General features: G+C 41.5%; 1 protein-coding gene across 10 annotated transcripts in view; it reads right to left on the bottom strand.

Moving 5' to 3' along the window:
• The window catches only part of DACH2 (dachshund family transcription factor 2), a 326286-nt gene that overhangs the window by 112115 nt on the left and 195597 nt on the right, over nt 1-18574 (bottom strand). The window lies entirely within an intron of this gene.

Raw genomic sequence — 18574 nt, 5'->3', positions numbered from 1 at the left:
GTCCCATACCCCTCAGAGATGAGAGCAGCTGCTCCTGGCTTCCTTCAGAAGCAGGCTGGAGTGAACTGTCCTCCCTACAGGTCAGAGAAATCTTGCTCATTGTGGGGTGAAGGAACCCATCTATAATTCTGCACTAGTTACCGCATGCTTTCCCCAAGAGGCAGCTTGTGCCTTCCTCAGGACCAGGCCAGAAGGAAGATGCTACCTCTTGAGGGAAGATAGACTGTCACTGAGTGCCAGGGGAGCCAGACCTGGTCTGAAGGTGGAGGCAACCACCTGAGCAAAGGAGGGGAACCATAGTCCTGAGGACCTTTCTACCTGGGTCTAGGCACCTTCCCCAAAGCCACACTCCTGCTCCTGATGTCTTACCATTCACTGGCCTTGCTTTGTATTTTCCTTGAGTGTTTTCGCATGGCTCAAAATTTGCCCGTTAATTCTGATAAAGTTTCTTGCTTGGATGGAGGTGTGTGGGTGTGTATAGAAACTAATGGACAAAGGTGAAATTTACCCTCTCACTGCACACACATAGATTCATGCAACTGTAGAGTTGGAAGGGACCACAGGGTCATTTAGTCCAACCTCCTGGAATGCAGGAACCTTTTGCACAACATGGGGCTCGAAGCCACAACCCTGAGATCAAGAGTCTCATGCTCTTCTGACAGCTATCCCTCTTTCAATCTATCAAAATCCAGGTTAATCCTTCAGTCTTTCAAATGCTCAGCCTAGCACTAGTAAGGAGACTGAAACCTAGTTTGCAGATGGATCAGAAAGAAGGGGGAATGAGTAGGTTGAGTTCTGGGGTGCCAGAATGGACTGCATCACTTAGGACTGTATGAGGTGGGTGTCTTCTTTTTTAATGCTTCTCTATGAAAATATTTTGATACAAACTTTGATGTTCCAATTCCATCCTGGCTGTTTTGCTTGGAGTTGTTAACTGCAATGTGGGGGCAGTATTAAAAAAAATGTTACCCACCACTTGCAGTTTTCACTGACTGCTCCCTCGTTGGTTCAACCAATTCATTCTGCTTTATGTATAAGTCCTAAAATGGCAGAGATGGTTTTAGGATCTTGGACTGAACATGCCAGGGTGGAAGTGATAGATGCCAGGCTAAGTCCAGCTAATAAGCAGCCTATGATATTGCCCCAGCACTGATCAGGAGCTGAGTGGAATCTGGCCTCGCCCTTCTCAGGGGAACTTCAGTCCCAGAATCTGAAACAAACCTAGTGAAAATGTATGTGTATTACCTAGTGAAAATGTATGTATCTTGGCATATTATTAAACCTAGTGAAAATGTATGTATCTTGACATATTATTCCACCATGTAAAATGTTAAAATCAGTAGAATAACAATATTATCAACGATGGATGAAACATAAACAAGATGCATCCGTCTCATACTCTGAAAATCTTTTTAAGTTATATGATTGAGAGGAAATGACAAAATCAGAGTTGGAAAGGAAAAGGCCGGGTTAGATTGTATTTTCCCTTGCTTTCTTTTCAGAGACCCGCTTATGATGGTTGATTGATTTCATGACATTTTCCGTTCCTTTTAGAGTCTAGGCTATGGGAATGATTTGTCAGGATTGTAATACTTAATACTTTTAGTGAGCTCCACTCCAGCGACCTTTATCTTATTCTGTATAGTTGACTGCCTGACCCTTTCGGTTCTCAGGATCACAAAGATGAATGTAAAAAGGCAGAGAAAGGATTTTGGGTGATGGGGTTGAAGAGAGAGGAGGGGGAGGGGGAAGAAAGACTGGCTATCCAGAAAACCAGCAGAGTGTTCCATGTCCTATAATAATTGAACCTCTTTTTTAAAAGTGGCAACTGTCCTGGTAAATGCATTAACTGAAGAAGAAGAATAAAAGTACTCATTGAACTTAGGTTTCTGTGGTGCTAAGGGGCAAAAACTGCAAGCCTATGCACTCTCCAATTGCAGTAAACCCCACTTAACACAGTAGGGCTTACTCCCAAGTAAATATGCCACATGTGTGGTGTACTGGTTAGAGCAGGGATAGGGAACCTGTAGCTCTCTTGGTCAGGGCTGGGCAATAAACAGTTGCTGCCTGAGCTAAGGACAGGATGGCGCCCCCTTGTATCCACTCACTATGCAGGAGCTGAACAGATCAGTGTTGGAACTGGTAATGGGACAGCATCCTTCAACTGTACCTGAGGGCAGCAGCCTAGCCGAGAAGAGGCTTCAGGCTTTGACTATGTCACTCTGCCTGATGGTGGAGCTGGCTGTGTTCCAGAACTTTGTTGGACACTAGCTCCCATCAGGCCTAGTTAGCACAGTCAGGGATGACACTGATCTGTTCTGCTCCTGCAGCATCTAGAGGTGTTCAAGTTGCCCATTCCTAGGTTAGAGTGCCAAGAGAGCATGAAACTCTTAATCTCAGGGTTGTGTGTTCGAGCCCCATGTTGAGCAAAAGATTCCTGCATGGTATGGGGTTGGACGAAAGATTCTTGTGGTCCCTTCTCCACACACACACACACACACACACACACCTGATTATCATCTTTCATAGCAACTACTCTATTCCCAACTTAAGAATGGGAAACATAATGCCAGTGGACAACAAAAGAGGTTTAAAGACACTCTCAAGGCAAATCTCAAAAAAAAAAAAGTAGTATAAACACCGACAACTGGGAATCACTGGCCTGCGAGCTCTCCAATTGGAGAACAGCCTTTACCAAGGCGTCATGGACTTTGAAGAAGCATGAACTCAGGACAAAAGAGAGAAATGAGCTAAGAAGAAGGGACATTTGGCAAATCCTCACCGTGATCAACTCTCGCTGGAAACCTATGTTCCCATCGTGAAAGGATGTGCGGATCCAGAATTGGCCTCCACAGTCACTTATGGACTCACTGTTAAAACCGTGTTGATGGAAGACAATCTTACTTTGCTATGAGTGATCGTCAAAGAAAGAACAATATAGGCCTCTATATAGCAGCTAGACTTAGAAGCTTCCCTTCTTGGTTTTGTTTCCACTATAGATGATGAATGTATGACTCTATCATCGTTAATAAATGACACAGTTCTGAGGTGACAGGCTAAGGAGGGGACAGGGAACATCAGGCCCAGGGGTCAGATGTGACCCTCCAGGCCTCCTTATATGGTCCTCTGCAGGCTGCGCCCTCTCTAGCCATTGCCAAACCTGGAGACCCAGCACCTAGTACACTAAGAACTATTTACGCTAAGAACTATTTACAGAAACATGCTACAGAAAGCATAATACTTTAAAGGTGTAAATAAAAAGTGATCATTTTAACATTATTGGGAAGGATCAAAGAGCTGGTAGTGGCTGTCTTTCTACTGGTACTGAAACCTGACTACAAGTCTCATAATTTAGGAGTAAATGAACCTTTTCCCTGATTAAACACCCGTCAACTTTGACTGATGAAGAGGAAACCACATTAGAAGCAACTAAGCTACCTGTTATCAAATTACAAAGCTTTTTTTTTTTTTTTAATCAAAGGACTAAAACAGGCCATAGATCGACCAGCTAACAGGTTTCCAGTGACCTAAGGGGGATTTTCTTGTTCCAGTTAACAGCCTCTGAAGAATGCTTCCTTTTGATTCTTGTCTAAGACACAAAAATGATTGTCCCATTTAACCAGTGTTCTGTCGCATACACCAGAGAATCCTATTTACTTAGATGCTGGTGGAACATTAAAAATACAATAGTGTGATTGTCTTTGGAAGAAAATTTTTCAAGATTGACTTTCCCCCCTTCTTTTTTGAAAAAGAAGGGGGGAGATCAAAAAGCTAACTTTAATAGATGTTTGACTAAGGTCAGACTCCTAGGAAATGGAACACTGAAGATGAAAGCGAACAAATAGATTTGGCTTTTGATCTCGGCCAAATCCATTTGGCATTGTTTAGCTTTTCTATAATGCTTCAATTCTGGAGTGATATCATGGCCGAAATGAACTGCCTTCTATTTGAAGTTTCTTTTTTAATAGCTTTTGTAAAACTTTAACATGTACCACAGAAGAAGTTTAGGAAACAAAACAAAACAAAACAAAAGCTTTCTAAGAATTTGGCTACAAGGTGTTCACACCCACCACACACCTGGTGGTTACTCTTATATAATACAGTAGCAGTACTTTGTGTTTTCAGCAGAGTGGTTAAGGGTGCAATCTGAAAAGCACAAGTTCCATCAAATTAAGTGAGAGTTCATTTTACAAAAGTCCTTAGCTCAAATTTCACCTTTGTCACTGTTTCACTGGGCAACCTAAATGAATGTTCCAGGTTAGTGAAAAGTAACAAGGGTGTTGGTCTAGGAATGGTGTAACCCAAGTTGCAATCCACATTTAGCAGTGAAGCTCATTAGGTGAGTTGTGCCAGTAACTATATTGTCAGTTTAATCTGCTTCATAGAGTTCTCATAAGATTAAATGAAGTGGGGAGGCGGGGGAGTGAGAAACATGTAAACCTCTTACATTCCCTAGAGAAGTGGGATGTAAGTCCAAAAATGCTACAACCTCTCACCTGCAGTCATCTCCCCCAATTTGCAGCATAAGGACGATAATATTTACCTCCTGCATAAAACAGTTATAATAATGACTGAGATAACATATGTAAGGTGTTCTGAACACTTCAAAAATACCAAGTATTGATGTTATGAGATGAGCTGTCATTCTGAGCTGCCAACCATGGTAATGTGCAGTTTCTCAATGGACAGCCCCAAGTCAACTCATCAACCATCTTCAACCAACCTGCCCTCCCTCCCTCTCCCATTGACTTAACATCTATATCTGCTTTTCATTCTATCTGCATCATCCCAGCAACCATCCCAATATTCATGAACTTTAGTGAGTTGCTACCCTCCGGAACTCTCTCCCGTAAATATCAGAAAGACACAATCTCCATTGTCTTTCATTCTTTTTCAACAAGCATTTGAAGGGGAATTATTATTTTTTAAATTGTATTGGACTTGAAATGGTTTTTACATATAAAATTGTTTTAATTGCTTTTTATGTGAAATGTTTTCCTTGTTAAATTGTTTTCAGATGTTTCATAAAAAGGGATTAGGTGTTGCGATAAAGAAATGAGCAAATGAGCAAATAAATACCCTGATGGTTATGTGTTTTCTGAAATTGAAGTTAAGAGTTTGCATTCCAGCCAATTTACTCAAATGTTTGCAAGCCATCTTCAAACTGTGTTGGTTGGGATTCTGCTTCGGTGGCAACTTGCAAAGCACAGACCATCACATTATGTTGGCTTAGACATTACCACAAAACATGGTTTGGCATTAATGTCTGAATGATATCATTGTATTTTAAAAGCTACAAGGTTCTTGGTTGCATTTGATACAGAAGTCTAACACAACTCTGAAACAGAGCTTAGCAGTGTTAAAAGTAGAAACAAAATACGCACAGTTCCCACTTTCCAAATACAATGTGTTCCCAGGAAATTGTTCATTAGGTGTGCATTTGCATAACAAGCTGGCGATTTCCATTATTTCCTGTGGGAACATTTCTAATCTGTGATCTCTCCCCCCCCCCCCCATGGTTTCCTCCTAAAATGGCTGCAGTCAACCAGCAAAAGAGAGACCGAGGAAAAACTGGTTTGTTCAACCTCTCCTGCCCCCTGATTTGTCCGATATCCCTCCCCCTCCCTGCTTTCTGCCTGAAATGGCTGCTGTTAGCCAGCAAAGCACAAAGAAGTGTGCAAACTCTGGCTGTTTGGATATCTGGATCTGCCATTCAGGTAGTGAGGTTTGGGAATAATTCCTTGTGTTTGGATAACCAAGGTTTTGGATAACAAAGATTCCAAGAGTGGAATCTGTGTGTACTACAGGCAACCCCTGAGTTGTGCATGGGTTGCGTACCTGTCTCCTGTGTGCATAAGCCTGCCTGCCCCACCTGCATTCTGCCCTCCTCTAGGTCCAAAGCAACACATGCACTGGCAGTTGCACATTGGTTGAATGCATGCAAAATGGTCACAGCCTGTACTTCACTAGCATTTTAAATCCCCCCACCCTCAATCCAACATGTCTGACTAGAAGCACTGGGAAGGAAATTATTTTCCCCAGTCCCCTCCAGATAGTCCCCACTTTAAAAGCTTGCTTCCTAGTTACCAATTTTACTGGGATGAAAAGATATCCCATCATTATAACTGCAAGGCAGAAGGTTGGGGTTTTTTTAATGGCCACGTGCCACTATGTTAAATCTGACATCCAAAGTTGCTTGAGCGTATATATTTAAATTTACACCTTAAAACAATTTAAAAACAGCACCAGTAGGCGAGGAAGATAAAGCAATCCCTCCACTGTAGTTGAACTTAATTAAGCAACTGTTTCCTACACTTTTAATAATTGTTATTGATGGGATCAATAAAGCAAGCAAGTTGAGGGAAACAGATGGAAAGAAAAGCTTGTTGCTATTGAGTGCATTAATCTGAACAGGTTTAAAGATGGTGCAAACATGCTGCAATTCGTAACTTGGGGGGGGGGCACACAGGCAGTGGGAAAAGTCTGTTGTGTCTCCTTACGCAAGATTCGATGAAATGGACAGGACTGAGTCCTGTGAGAGGACTGTGCAAACTGCTGCGGGGGCCAGTTGTGCCCCTTCAGACTGCAGGTGGGAAAGGAGTGCAACTCACTGGCACAGAACACACTTTGCACACAAAAGATTCCGGATTCAACCCCTGATTTAGACAATTCTGGGCCAGATGGAGCAATGGCCCAAATCGGTTATCAGCAGCTTCCTATGTCTTGATGTGCAATGCTTCTCTATATAAAGCAAATACCTGCCCACAGAAATCTAGCACACTAGAGGAAGGACTAGGCTATGACCCTACTCTAAAACCCTTACGTTTTTGTTGTTTTTACAATCAAACAGTGTATAAATTATGAAATAAATAAATAACTCTTCTCAGCATGTGATGGTTACTTGTATGTGAGAGAGACTTTACCTGTAGTCTCAAGTGGTAATATGCAAGCAAATATTTACTGCCTTACTGAGAACAAGAACAGAGTTTATGACCACAGCTAAGATTAAGAATGTAAGAAGGACCTTGCTGGATCAGGCCAAAGGTCCATGTAGTCCAGCATTCTGCTCTCACAGTGGCCAACCAGATGTTGATAGGCAGTGTACATGAGCACAACAGCATTTCCCCCAATTGTTATTATTGGTATTCAGAGGCATCCTTCCTCCTCAAAGCCTGCTGTTTGCTGGTGAAAACTGAAAGATATATGGAGGGGGGAGGACAGCTGGACACTCAATATGTCACCACCACTCACAGATACTTTCTGATCAGATTCCAGACTGGTTGATGATTAGCATGAAATTTATTTTATTTATTCTACAAAATTTATGCACCACTTGATTGTAAAAAACCTCAAAGTGGTTTACAAAAATATTAAAAAATGAATCTACATTAGAGTTCAAGGGCCTTATAATTAGGAGTTTTTTTCAGACAGAACTCACCAGAACTCAGTTCCAGCACCTCTCAGGTGGTCACCATTGCCATAAGAGAACAATGGAGGCATTCATGGTGAGTTCCAGCACCTGTTTTTCTAGAAAAATAGCACTGCTTATAAAGTTGGTTCAAGTTCCTATTCATGCATGAAGATGCTGTTTGTTGCAAACAGTAGGTTGGGAGGGGGGATAATTATTAGTGGAGGCAAACATGAGAGGATTTTGACCCATGCCACAGTTCCCCGCAGATCATACCTTCCCAGCTACAATTTCTTTCTTTTTTTAATTTAAACAATAAGAGTAGCATGAATGATAATGCATAAAACATATTCCAAGTATAAGTGTGGCTGAAATAGGTCACTGCCATAGCTTTCCTGAGAAGTCATCCTTAAAATGCAACCAGATCTCCTCTTTCTCAACACAGATAGAAACTTCACTTCCTTAGGCTGCCTGCTTCAAACATGAAAGGCGATACTTATTCAAAGGAGCTGAAGTATGCCAACTGTAGACTAATTTGAAGAGAGGTCATCTTTGGTGAGAAACTTGCAGGGCGACAAGCTAAAAAACATTTTGCCCATTCAGCAGCATCTTGGAGGGAAAAAAACTGGAGCTGGTTACATTATTTAAGGCTTCTGCACCAGACCACAAAGGCTTTGTCTGCTTTCTCAACTGGGACAAAAGTGTTGTTTTTAACCTGTCTTCTCTTACCCAGTTTTCCGGCAGGTGTGTCATTCCCTTCTGGTGCCCCTTGGAAGTGATAGGGTAGAAGGCAGGGAAGCCAGCAACAGGTGGTGCCAGAGCCAGTGACAGGTGCAGCCAACTAATTATTGCTTTGCCATATCTAAGACTAAGGAAGTGTAAGCAGCCACAGACAGTGCCACCCCCTGAACTGGGTGTAAGAAAGAAGACAGGCAAGTGGGGCCTGGCTGCGGGCATCAAGAGGTTGGTAGGGAAGTACCCCATTCACCACAACAGATCAGCTCTTTGATAGTACTTCTTCTGCCAATGCTAGCTAGGTAGTTTGGAAGGCAGACCATCACACAGACAACTGTTGTGGTGTGGCTTAATATAGATTTCAGAATAAGGAGTACATTCACAAGAGATCTTAATCCATGAAGGGAATAATACACTTCTCACTTCCCCAAAAAGTCCGTGCAAATTTGCTCCTGGGCTCAAGCAACCTATAGGTTTATCAATATTTCCTTCTGCATCTGGGGCAGAAAACCTGCGACCCTTGAGCTATTGCTGGACTACAACTCCCATCATCCCTGACTATTGGTTGTGCTGGCTGGGTCTGATGGGAGTTGGAGTCCAGTAACATCTGGAGGTTCACAGGTTGCTCCCCACCCCACCCCGGTTCTACATAGTGACAACCACAGGAATTGCAGAAATCTCATTTTTCTCCCCTTCATCTTGAACGTCTGCATGGATACAGACACATAATTATGCAAGATAGAAGGGTGAGCTCAGCATTTCCCCTTCTAACGTATATGAAAATGATATGGAAATAAGCAAAATAATGTTTTATGAATTAGGTTATTAGTATGAAAATCGAAGGGCATTCCCCATCTGCTGGAACAGGCCATGTGACTGATTTATGCCATGCAGGCTGAATTATTGATACAGATGCTTATATATTATATTTTATATGGGGTATCATGGGATGAGACCATCTGGCACAGAGACATTAATGAGAGCACCTTTGCCTAAATAAACACTAACAATGAGATACCAAAAGTGATCACGCCGAGGTGCGTTTTGTTGTTGTATGTGTGCCCTTCTATGGAACTTTTCCAAGCAAAAAAAGAAAAAGATGAACAAAGCCACCTGCAAAGCAGTTTGACTGTTTTCCTGACAGCAAAGGGCTCAGACTGCATAAGTGTCTTCATAAGACAAAGATTGACTCAAACCATTGGTACATCTAGGCTGGTACTGTCAGCACTGACTGGCAGTGGTTCGCCAGAGTTTCAGACACCTCCAGGGAATGCCAAGTGCATTTTAGCATTTCAATTTATCTATCTGCCATTTATTGTATTTTTGGACTTTATAGACTCTATTTTAAGTTGCTTCAAGACTCTTTCTGCCATAAGGAGCAACACATATAAATTGGAATAGAAAACGTCAGAGAGATTTGGGTTGTGGTTGGAAGCATGTGTTCCTGAAAGTTAGGCTGTGGACATGCCATAAATTTAAATCACAGACCCCCAATTAATCATGGGAACTATACTTTGTTAAGGGTGCTGGGATCTATAGCTCAGGGGGGGGGCGACGACAACTACAATTCCCTGGGTTTCTGGAATGTGGGTGTTCTTTAAATGAATGGTGTGTATGCAACTCCTCTCTTCTTCAAGAAGGCCTGCGGTAAGCTAAGGCTGAAATGCTTCCTTCCCTGATGAAGGCGAAAGTGGTGGGCTAAGGATGGGTTGGCTGTAGTTCAAAGTCCTCCAGCTGCCAACCACCACAATAGGATCCTTTGTTTATTCTGAGAAAATCTCAGAATGCAAAAGAAGGTTATCAAGCCTAACTTACAACACTCCCCCCACAAAGGGAGATCTTCTGCAAACCAGTGCATGACACATTATTTTTGCACAACTGATTCCGATGGCAGAAATGCCACCAGAAGGTTATAGGAAGAGAAGACTGGTAGATAGGGTTGCTGATTCCAAAGGAAACAAATAGTTAAGAAAAAATGCCAAGTCAGCAGAGGGATAAAGTCTTGGGAATGGCCAGTCATCGCTAGTTTCACATGGAATATTTTTATTCTTAGTGTCAGCTAACAATGGCTGCAATCAGACAGCCTTTTATTTGGTTTTTGAAATATTTCCTTACCTGTTCATTTTTTCATATTATGTTATCTTTCACACAACGTAAAAACCACTTCTGGAAATCTTATGGAATGTAGCAGACATTTAGCATGCATTTCTATGTTATGGGGGGGGGGGCAATTTACAACACTCTTAACCTGAAAAAATCACTGGAGTTTTGTGCTGTAATTGCATTAGATTAAATTTGGGGCAGTATCAAAGAATGCAGTACTTTCCTGCCATTTAAAATTCAGTGTGACGTGGTGGTATATTTACTGAAAAGCAACAGTTCCATAATGCAACAGCTAATGCAGTGTCAAAGGAACAATAGAAATTAGGACATAAGCTAAAGCGTTATAACCGGTAAAACTAGCACAATCAACCCCATGCCTCAATGCAGCCCATGTTTCTTTTCTCCCCATTTATATTTGCAAAACTAAAATTTATAATAATAATAACAACAAGTCAATCCCTTTTAAACATGGGCACATACCCTAGTTTATAATAAAAACACAGAATAATGTAAAGGCAGGCTGCACATTTTAGAAATAAATAGCTTAAATTGCTGGGCAGTAAGGAAAAGCGGAAAAATAACAGGAGATACATTTTGTCCCAACGGTTGTAAACAACCAATTTATCTTCCTCTTTTGAACAAACAAAAAACAAAAACAAACAAACAGAAGAACATCTTGCTCTACCTAATTACTGTTTAAGGTAAGCACACAGCCTTATCAAAGCAAGTGCGCAATGGTTTATGTTTTACTGGAACATTTCGTGGCTTATTAGTTTGCTTTTGCATAGGCAAGAAAGCACAGTCTGAATCCTGGAGAGAGAAAAAGAACGATCTGTTTCAAGGAAATGAGCTCTTTCCCCCTTCCTGGAAGAAAACTCCCAATACAAATGAACAAAACAATCACTAATTATGAGATTATTATTTTTAAAAGCAATGTAAACATAAGCAGAAACAACAAATCTATTATGCAGAACTCCCACCAGGAATCCTGGAAACAGGACAATTTGCTGTCTGTTCCTATTTTATTTAGTCACAGCAAAAATGAGACAAGAGAGGTTTGTGGGTCTGGGTATCACAGTTGGCTTTAGTCAGAACTTCCAATTGCACTTAGCCCACAGCTGACTGATTGTTGTCTTCCATTCATCTATTTTTGTTTCTTTCTGGCCAAGGCGAACAGACGGCAAAGATGTCTTGCTTGTCCCCTGGTACATTAGTATTCATTATGGCAAAAAGTAAATAGTCCATGTTTCATCCTCAGAGCACCACCCAAAAAGGCCTGATTTTCATAAGATCATGCAAGTCACATTACAAGCCTTCAACACACATCAATAATAACGTTGTCATGTGTAATAAAAATGCAAATTCATAGGTGGCCAGAAAGATCACCAACTTCTCAAAGTTAGCAACTTCTCAAAGTTAGCAAATTTTCAAAGCTCTAATGGTTTAATGTTGCAAAGTTTGGGTTTCAAAACAGACTGACTCCCTTTTGAGGACCCAGCAACTGAGACTGAGGTCACCACACACCAGCTTTCCCCCAAAGAATCATGGGAACTGTAGTTTATCCCTCACTGTGGTTTATCCCTCACAGAGTCACAGTTCCCAGCACCACAAACAAACTGCAATTCCCAGGACTCCCTGAAAGAAGCCATGTGCTTTAAATGTGCTTTAATGCATGGTGTGGCAGACAGAGGAGGGGCTGGAGCTCAGAGGTAGAGCACCTGAGTTTTGCATGTGGAAAGTCCCTGGCATCTCCAGGTAGGGCTGGGATCTGTAGCTCGGGGAGGACAACAACTAGAGAGCCACAGGCATTCAGTGTAGATAATGTAGTGCTAGATGTATCAATGTTTGTGGAAGGGCAGTAGGAGAATCTGCTTTGAATGTAGACGGTCCCAGGTCTGATAACAAGCATTTTCAGGTAGGGACAAAAAAGTCTCCTGTCTGAATCCTAGAGAGCTGCTGCTTGGCAGAACAGAAAACGCTGAGCTGGGGGGTCCAATGGTCCAACTCAGTAAAAGAAGAAGAGCCTTGGAGAATCCGGGGTGCAAAGCCAGTGTCAGAGCAGAGGCTGTCAACGTGGTCCTCACAGGTGCAGTGGCACTCTTGAGACTTTTCCCTGGCACCTACAAAAAGGCTTCTCCCCTCTCATACACTTACACTCACTCACTCATTTCCCTCTTAGTCATGCGGTGGTGAAGATGGTTACATACTCTCCAACATTTATCCAATGAAAATGGGCAAGTCCAGTGTTATTTTTCTAGAAAAAGAGGTGCCAGAACTGAGTTCTGGTGAGTTCCGGCTGAAAAAAAGCCCTGGGGAAGTCCTATTCTATACCGTCCAACATTTCTCTGATGAAAATAGGGGTGTCCTGAGGAAAAGCAGGCCATTCTGGGATCAAATCAGAAACTGGGACGGCTTCTGTAAATCCGGGACTGTCTCTGGAAAATAGGGACACTTGGACAATCTGTCAGATTACTTTTTTCTCCCTGGAAAGTACATAAGACCTGAAGGAGGAAGAGTAACTCTCTTTTCACTTCCTCTTTCAGCGCTATGTGCTTTGCAAGGCTTGGAATAAGCCCATTAGATTTGACTTTTACCAAGGTCTCTTGGAAAAGCGAAGTGCACGTTCTCTCTCTTTCTCTCTGCCTGGGGTAAGTTTCATGGGGAGGTGAGAGAACTAACTGGAGAGGGTGTTGCTCATAGTGCTCACTCAAATGTGCTCACAGGCCTAAAAATGTTGGCAACCCCTGAGTTAAAATCTCTTCACCTTGGCCAGGAATAAACAAAAATAGATGACTTGCAGACAACAATCAGTCAGCTGTGGGCTGAGGTAGCATACAAGATCCAGAGCCACCTAAGCATAAAAACTAAAAGATCTGAATTAATATTACACAATTAGCACCCGAACCATTATTTGCCAGTAAAGAGCCTATATATATTATACACATGTAACCTACCTATTCTCTAAAGAGCTCAAGGCACTTCACATCTCTCCCCATTTTAACCTCACAACAATCCTGTAAAGGTAAAGGTAAATGGACCCCTGACCATTAGGTCCAGTCGTGACCGACTCTGGGGTTGCGGTGCTCATCTCGCTTTACTGGCCGAGGAAGCCGGTGTACAGCTTCCAGGTCGTGTGGCCAGCATGACTAAGCTGCTTCTGGCGAACCAGAGCAGCGCACGGAAATGCCGTTTACCTTCCCGCCGGAGCGGTACCTATTTATCTACTTGCACTTTGATGTGCTTTCGAACTGCTAGGTTGGCAGCAGCAGGGACCGAGCAACGGGAGCTCACCCCGTCGCGGGGATTCAAACCACCAACCTTCTGCTCGGCAAGTCCTAGGCTCTGTGGTTTAACCCCCAGTGCTGCCCGCGTCCCCTAACAATCCTGTAGTTAGGATTAAATATAGGAACTGCCCTGAGGTCACTCAGGGAGCTTCATGGCTGACAAAAGATTGTGCCTTGGTTTCCCCAGTCCAGGTGAGATACTCTAACCACCAGTGGTGGCTGGTGCCCATTGGAACTGGTAGGATAGGAGGCAGGGAGCCCAATAGTAGTTGGAGTCAGAGGCAATAACAGGCAGAGTCAACTAGTTTTCTCCTCATCTTCCTGTTTGCAGATTTCTACAAGGGTGACAACGAGACTACGGAAAAGGACGCTAACAGACAGTGCTACCCCTTGGCCTGAATGTAAGAAAGAAGGCAGGCACATGGAAGGTAGTTGAGACCAGATTGAGGCTGGTGGGGCAGTGCCTCATTCAACCCAATAGTCCAGTCCTCCGCTGCTAACCACTACTGCACACCAACCCCCCAGCGTTATTTGTGTTTTTTCCCATTTGCTGTCTTTTGTATGCGGTTTTTAGACAGCTGCATTTTAAATAATTAGTTTTAATTGTGGATTTTACATTTGGTGCATTCAGGTTTTTTAACAGCCACTTCAGGAGCTTTTGTAGCTGAGAAACAGGGCAGCAGTATAAGAGTAAACAACGTCTCTCTTAAGGGGATGCAAGAAAAATGTTCATCTACGTAAGGAAGTTGAGTTGTCTAAGGAATATACAAGATGCATGCATTGGGAGTATAAGCAAACCCTTGGAACAAAACTGGAAAAAGAACATATTTTATTCATTATTTTAGTTCGTTATTTTAAAGTATTCATTATTTTAACATAACTGTACATAATACAAGGCTGGAGAGAATAAAGTGCAATCATTCACCGTGTAAACACACTTTAAAGCTTGCCTTCACATCTGCTTTCCACCTGTGCATGTGCACTTTAAGGAATAATCTATCTTGGTGTTAAAGGGCCCTAAAACAACAACAACAACAACAACAACAACAACAACAACAACAAAAGTAGGGGTTGCATAAAGTAAGTGACTTTGCAGTTAATTGACAGTATGTGTTGGTGTGATAATGTCCAAAAGGCTCAGTTAAATACTTTTGAGCTTTAAGAAGAAAAGGCGGAGTATAAATGTAAGAAGTAAAAATATATTCCTTGGAGTTGCATGTAACATTGCACTGTGTTATCACAGGTACAATAGTATTTACAAGTGATTGCCCAGTAAGCCCTTATGGTTTCAAAGAGTTATGCTTCAAGGTTTGAAGTATAAACACCCATTATCCAATAATGGTCTGAAGATTGTACTGCCCTTTCTACATCAGAATGTGTATCATATAATCATAAATACCATTTGCATATTTATTTGAACATAAGAACTGCTGATATAACTATATATTCAAATTAGGATTATTCTTATTGTTAATGTAAGTTGATGTTGTTTCTTTTTTATTTCTTTTTGTTATACTTGCAGTAAAATATTATTATTATTATTATTTTGGGGAACCAGGTTTAGCATTTGGGCTTTGTGAAAACAGATGTGAATGTCAGAACATTTACTGTACTTTATTAATGCATAGTGTCTTTTTTGTTGCTGGTTTGCAGTTATGGTACATCTTACAAATAAATTAGGTTCAAAGTTAAGTAATAGTTCCTTGAAATAAGTAAAAAGTGGGGAAAGCTAGGCTGCTGCTTACAGAAACCAGGGGAAGTCTTGCATGCACCTGTTTAACTGGAAATGAACTGAATTGTTGTAAAAAGGTAAAGGGACCCCTGACCATTAGGTCCAGTCATGGCCGACTCTGGGGTTGTGGCGCTCATCTCAATTTATTGGCCGAGGGAGCCAGTGTACAGCTTCCGGGTCATGTGGCCAGCATGACTAAGCCACTTCTGGCGAACCAGAGCAGCACACGGAAATGCCGTTTACCTTCCCGCTGGAGCGGTACCTATTTATCTACTTTGATGTGCTTTCAAACTGCTAGGTTGGCAGGAGCAGGGACCAAGCAACAGGAGCTCACCCCGTCGCAGGGATTTGAACCACCGACCTTCTGATTGGCAAGCCCTAGGCTCTGTGGTTTATCCCACAGCGCCACCCGCGCTGAATTGTTGTAGAATACTACAAATTCGATGACCTACCCATACGTTTTGACGGGTCAGTTTGTTTGGAAGGTGCCTTATTCCTTGAACCATCAAGGCAACAATCAGGCAGAAGGCGTTATCAGTGCCATCTCTACACTGTCACCCAAATGCAACCAGAGGTGGTACTGCTTCTTTTCAGCTCAGCTTGGGAACTGAGGAACACAGAAAACTGGTTATAAATAGACCCATTTTCAGACTACAGATTGGGACTAGAGAGACAACAAAGGAACATAGGAAACCGCTTTATCCAAGACAGACCATTGGTCAATCTAGTTCAGTACAGTCTATTGACCTGCAGCAGTTTGTCAGGATTTCAGGCAGGGTTCTTTCCCAGCCCTAGGTGGTGAAGCTAGGGATTGAATTTGGAGTCTTCTGGGACCTGGAGGGCCACATGTAGCTAAACTGAGATTGCAGCTGGCCCTAAACTTCATGGCCTGTGGTTGATTCTGGAAGAAAAGCACCTTTTAAATGTCCACCAAAGGCAGAATTAAGAAAAGCTTGACTCTTTCCCCTACTGAAAACAACAGGATATACAAGTGCTTCAACTCTACTGCATTCTTATTTTCTGAATATCACATAGCACAAAGGCATTTCATCATGTGGATTGTCTATTGAAAACAGACAGAAGATGCGTCTCTTTGCTAATTCAACTTCAACATTTATTCTCCAAAATGTTAAAAGCTATTCAACATCAAGTTTGGGCCTAATGACTTGCCAAATTGTATTTCAATCAAAGCCATTGTTTAGGTTAGAAGAAGTCTTCTCAGCCAGTGCATTTGAAAGCAATTAGCAGTTTCTTTTAATCTATGTATTTTTTTTAAGTCAGAAAGCCAATTATTTAATTGAAAATTTATATGGAGGGGGGTAAATTACTCCCAGACTCCCAAGTCTTTTATAGAGCTGATTTCAGCAACTTTTAAAGGTGTTCACATTATGGTGAACAGAGTTGTTTGTAGTAGGGAAATGTAACTGTTATTAACAGTGATGTTAGGTGGTTCTACTAGAATAGACATGGACAACTTAATTTCATGCACTTTTATCTAGTCACATTCCTCCTGCCCCCAGGAAACAATGTGTGAGTTAATTGTCTCAATTTACCTCATTGGGTTGAAAAAGACCGAATAAAAGATAAATAAATCTGAATATCAAACATCCATTAGGTTAGTGAGGAGTTTCAGACTATTAAAAATAAGTATCCTCTTTATTCTTCAGGAGTAATGGGACATAAGTATGACAGTTCATTGTGGCCTCTGCCAGGTAAAGTAAATGAGCTTTTCCGGCAGAAAGACAGACAGACAATCTAGCCATCTTGATAAACAATAAAGCTGGACCAAATATCTGCCTTCTACAGGACCATTTGTCATCTACAAATGTGGTGGTACAGGAGCAGCTATTAGCTGGCTCTCAGGTGGAGTTAGAGGGAAGGGATTTTAAGACCTTTTGGAAGGCTTGAAGCAACATGATTGTTTTTCCTTTTCCTTTTTTAGTTAAGAAAGACCCTTGTCATCCAATATTTGAAAAGAACCCTGCCCATTCAATGAAAGGTCTTAGTATTTCATCCCTCAAAAACCAGATCAATCTTTGGGGGTTATGATTATGGCAGCCATATGCCCTACTTTACAAATGATACAGCTCTGTTTGTAGGAGCTGTCTATTTGAAGGGCTGTCCGGTCCAAGTCTGGTTTAAAGATAAGAGATCATTAGAAAGGAAAGTAGGAGCCTTGAAATTGGGCCATCAACAGTGAACACCAGTGATAGAGCTGGATCTAGCAGCCCCAGACTACATACCTGCTCCTTCAGGGAGAGAGATATTGTGCTCCTATTTACACTGGAATAGTTATTTCTAAATTTGCAGCTATACATATTAATTAGCATGTGCAAACTGTGAATCAGTAGCCTCTGCTTTTTTTGGCAAAAACTTTTTCTCTTTTTTCTGCAACATAGTAGTCCTCCTATATGGGCACATAGCTATCCTAACCGCTTAATTAAAAACGGTTTACACAACATGGCATAAATATTCATTTAAAAATAGCAAATAAAGACATAATGAAATGATAAAAATAAAGATAAAATCAACATATTTTGAAAACCAAATATACAAAATAAAACTGCATGTCTGGGTAGGCTTCCCTAAACTAAACAATTTTAGCAGTTGCGGAAAAAGTACACAATGAAGGCACCTGCCTAATATCAATAGGTAGGGAGTTCCAGAGTATACAAATATTAAATAGAAACTATTATATATATATATATATATATATATATATATATACACACACACACACACACACACACACACACACCATTTAACCCTTGTTAACATCTAATTGGATAGAGTAATGTCATGCACCACTTATTTCTACTCTCAGTGTCAAAGTGATATATTATGCAAAACAGCCTTTTCAAATTATGATTAAGTCCTTCAGTGGTGCCCATGTTCACACTAAACCCACTTATCTTAAATATTATCATTTCCTGCATGGTCAGTGGCCTCAGAGAGGGTAAGAGGAATGTGGTAAAGAGATTACAATGTAGTCAAGTCTAATTGATAGATATCTGTAATAGGAAGCGACGGGGAGTACTTTGGATACATTAAAGGAAGTCCGATGCTAATAGAATTGAACAAAAGTCAGCCGGAACAAAAGCAAACCCTACTTACATTTGTTGAACGACTCCAAACGGATCAGTGATGGGAGGATTAAAAATATTACTTACCACAGACTGCAGATCTCTTTTTCTGACATCTATCTGAGCCTTATCGCGAAAGCTCAGGGGCAGGGGACATAATATATGAAACAATGAGGAAGCCCCTACAAATCAGGCTCGCTAATATATGGCTTGCTTGGCTTATTTCAAA

The sequence above is a fragment of the Podarcis pityusensis genome (genome assembly GCF_964106645.2).
Source record: "Podarcis pityusensis genome assembly, chromosome: Z".
Lineage (NCBI taxonomy): Eukaryota > Metazoa > Chordata > Lepidosauria > Squamata > Lacertidae > Podarcis > Podarcis pityusensis.
Note: the sequence above shows the minus strand (reverse complement) of the source record. Positions and strands in the feature narration are given on the sequence as shown.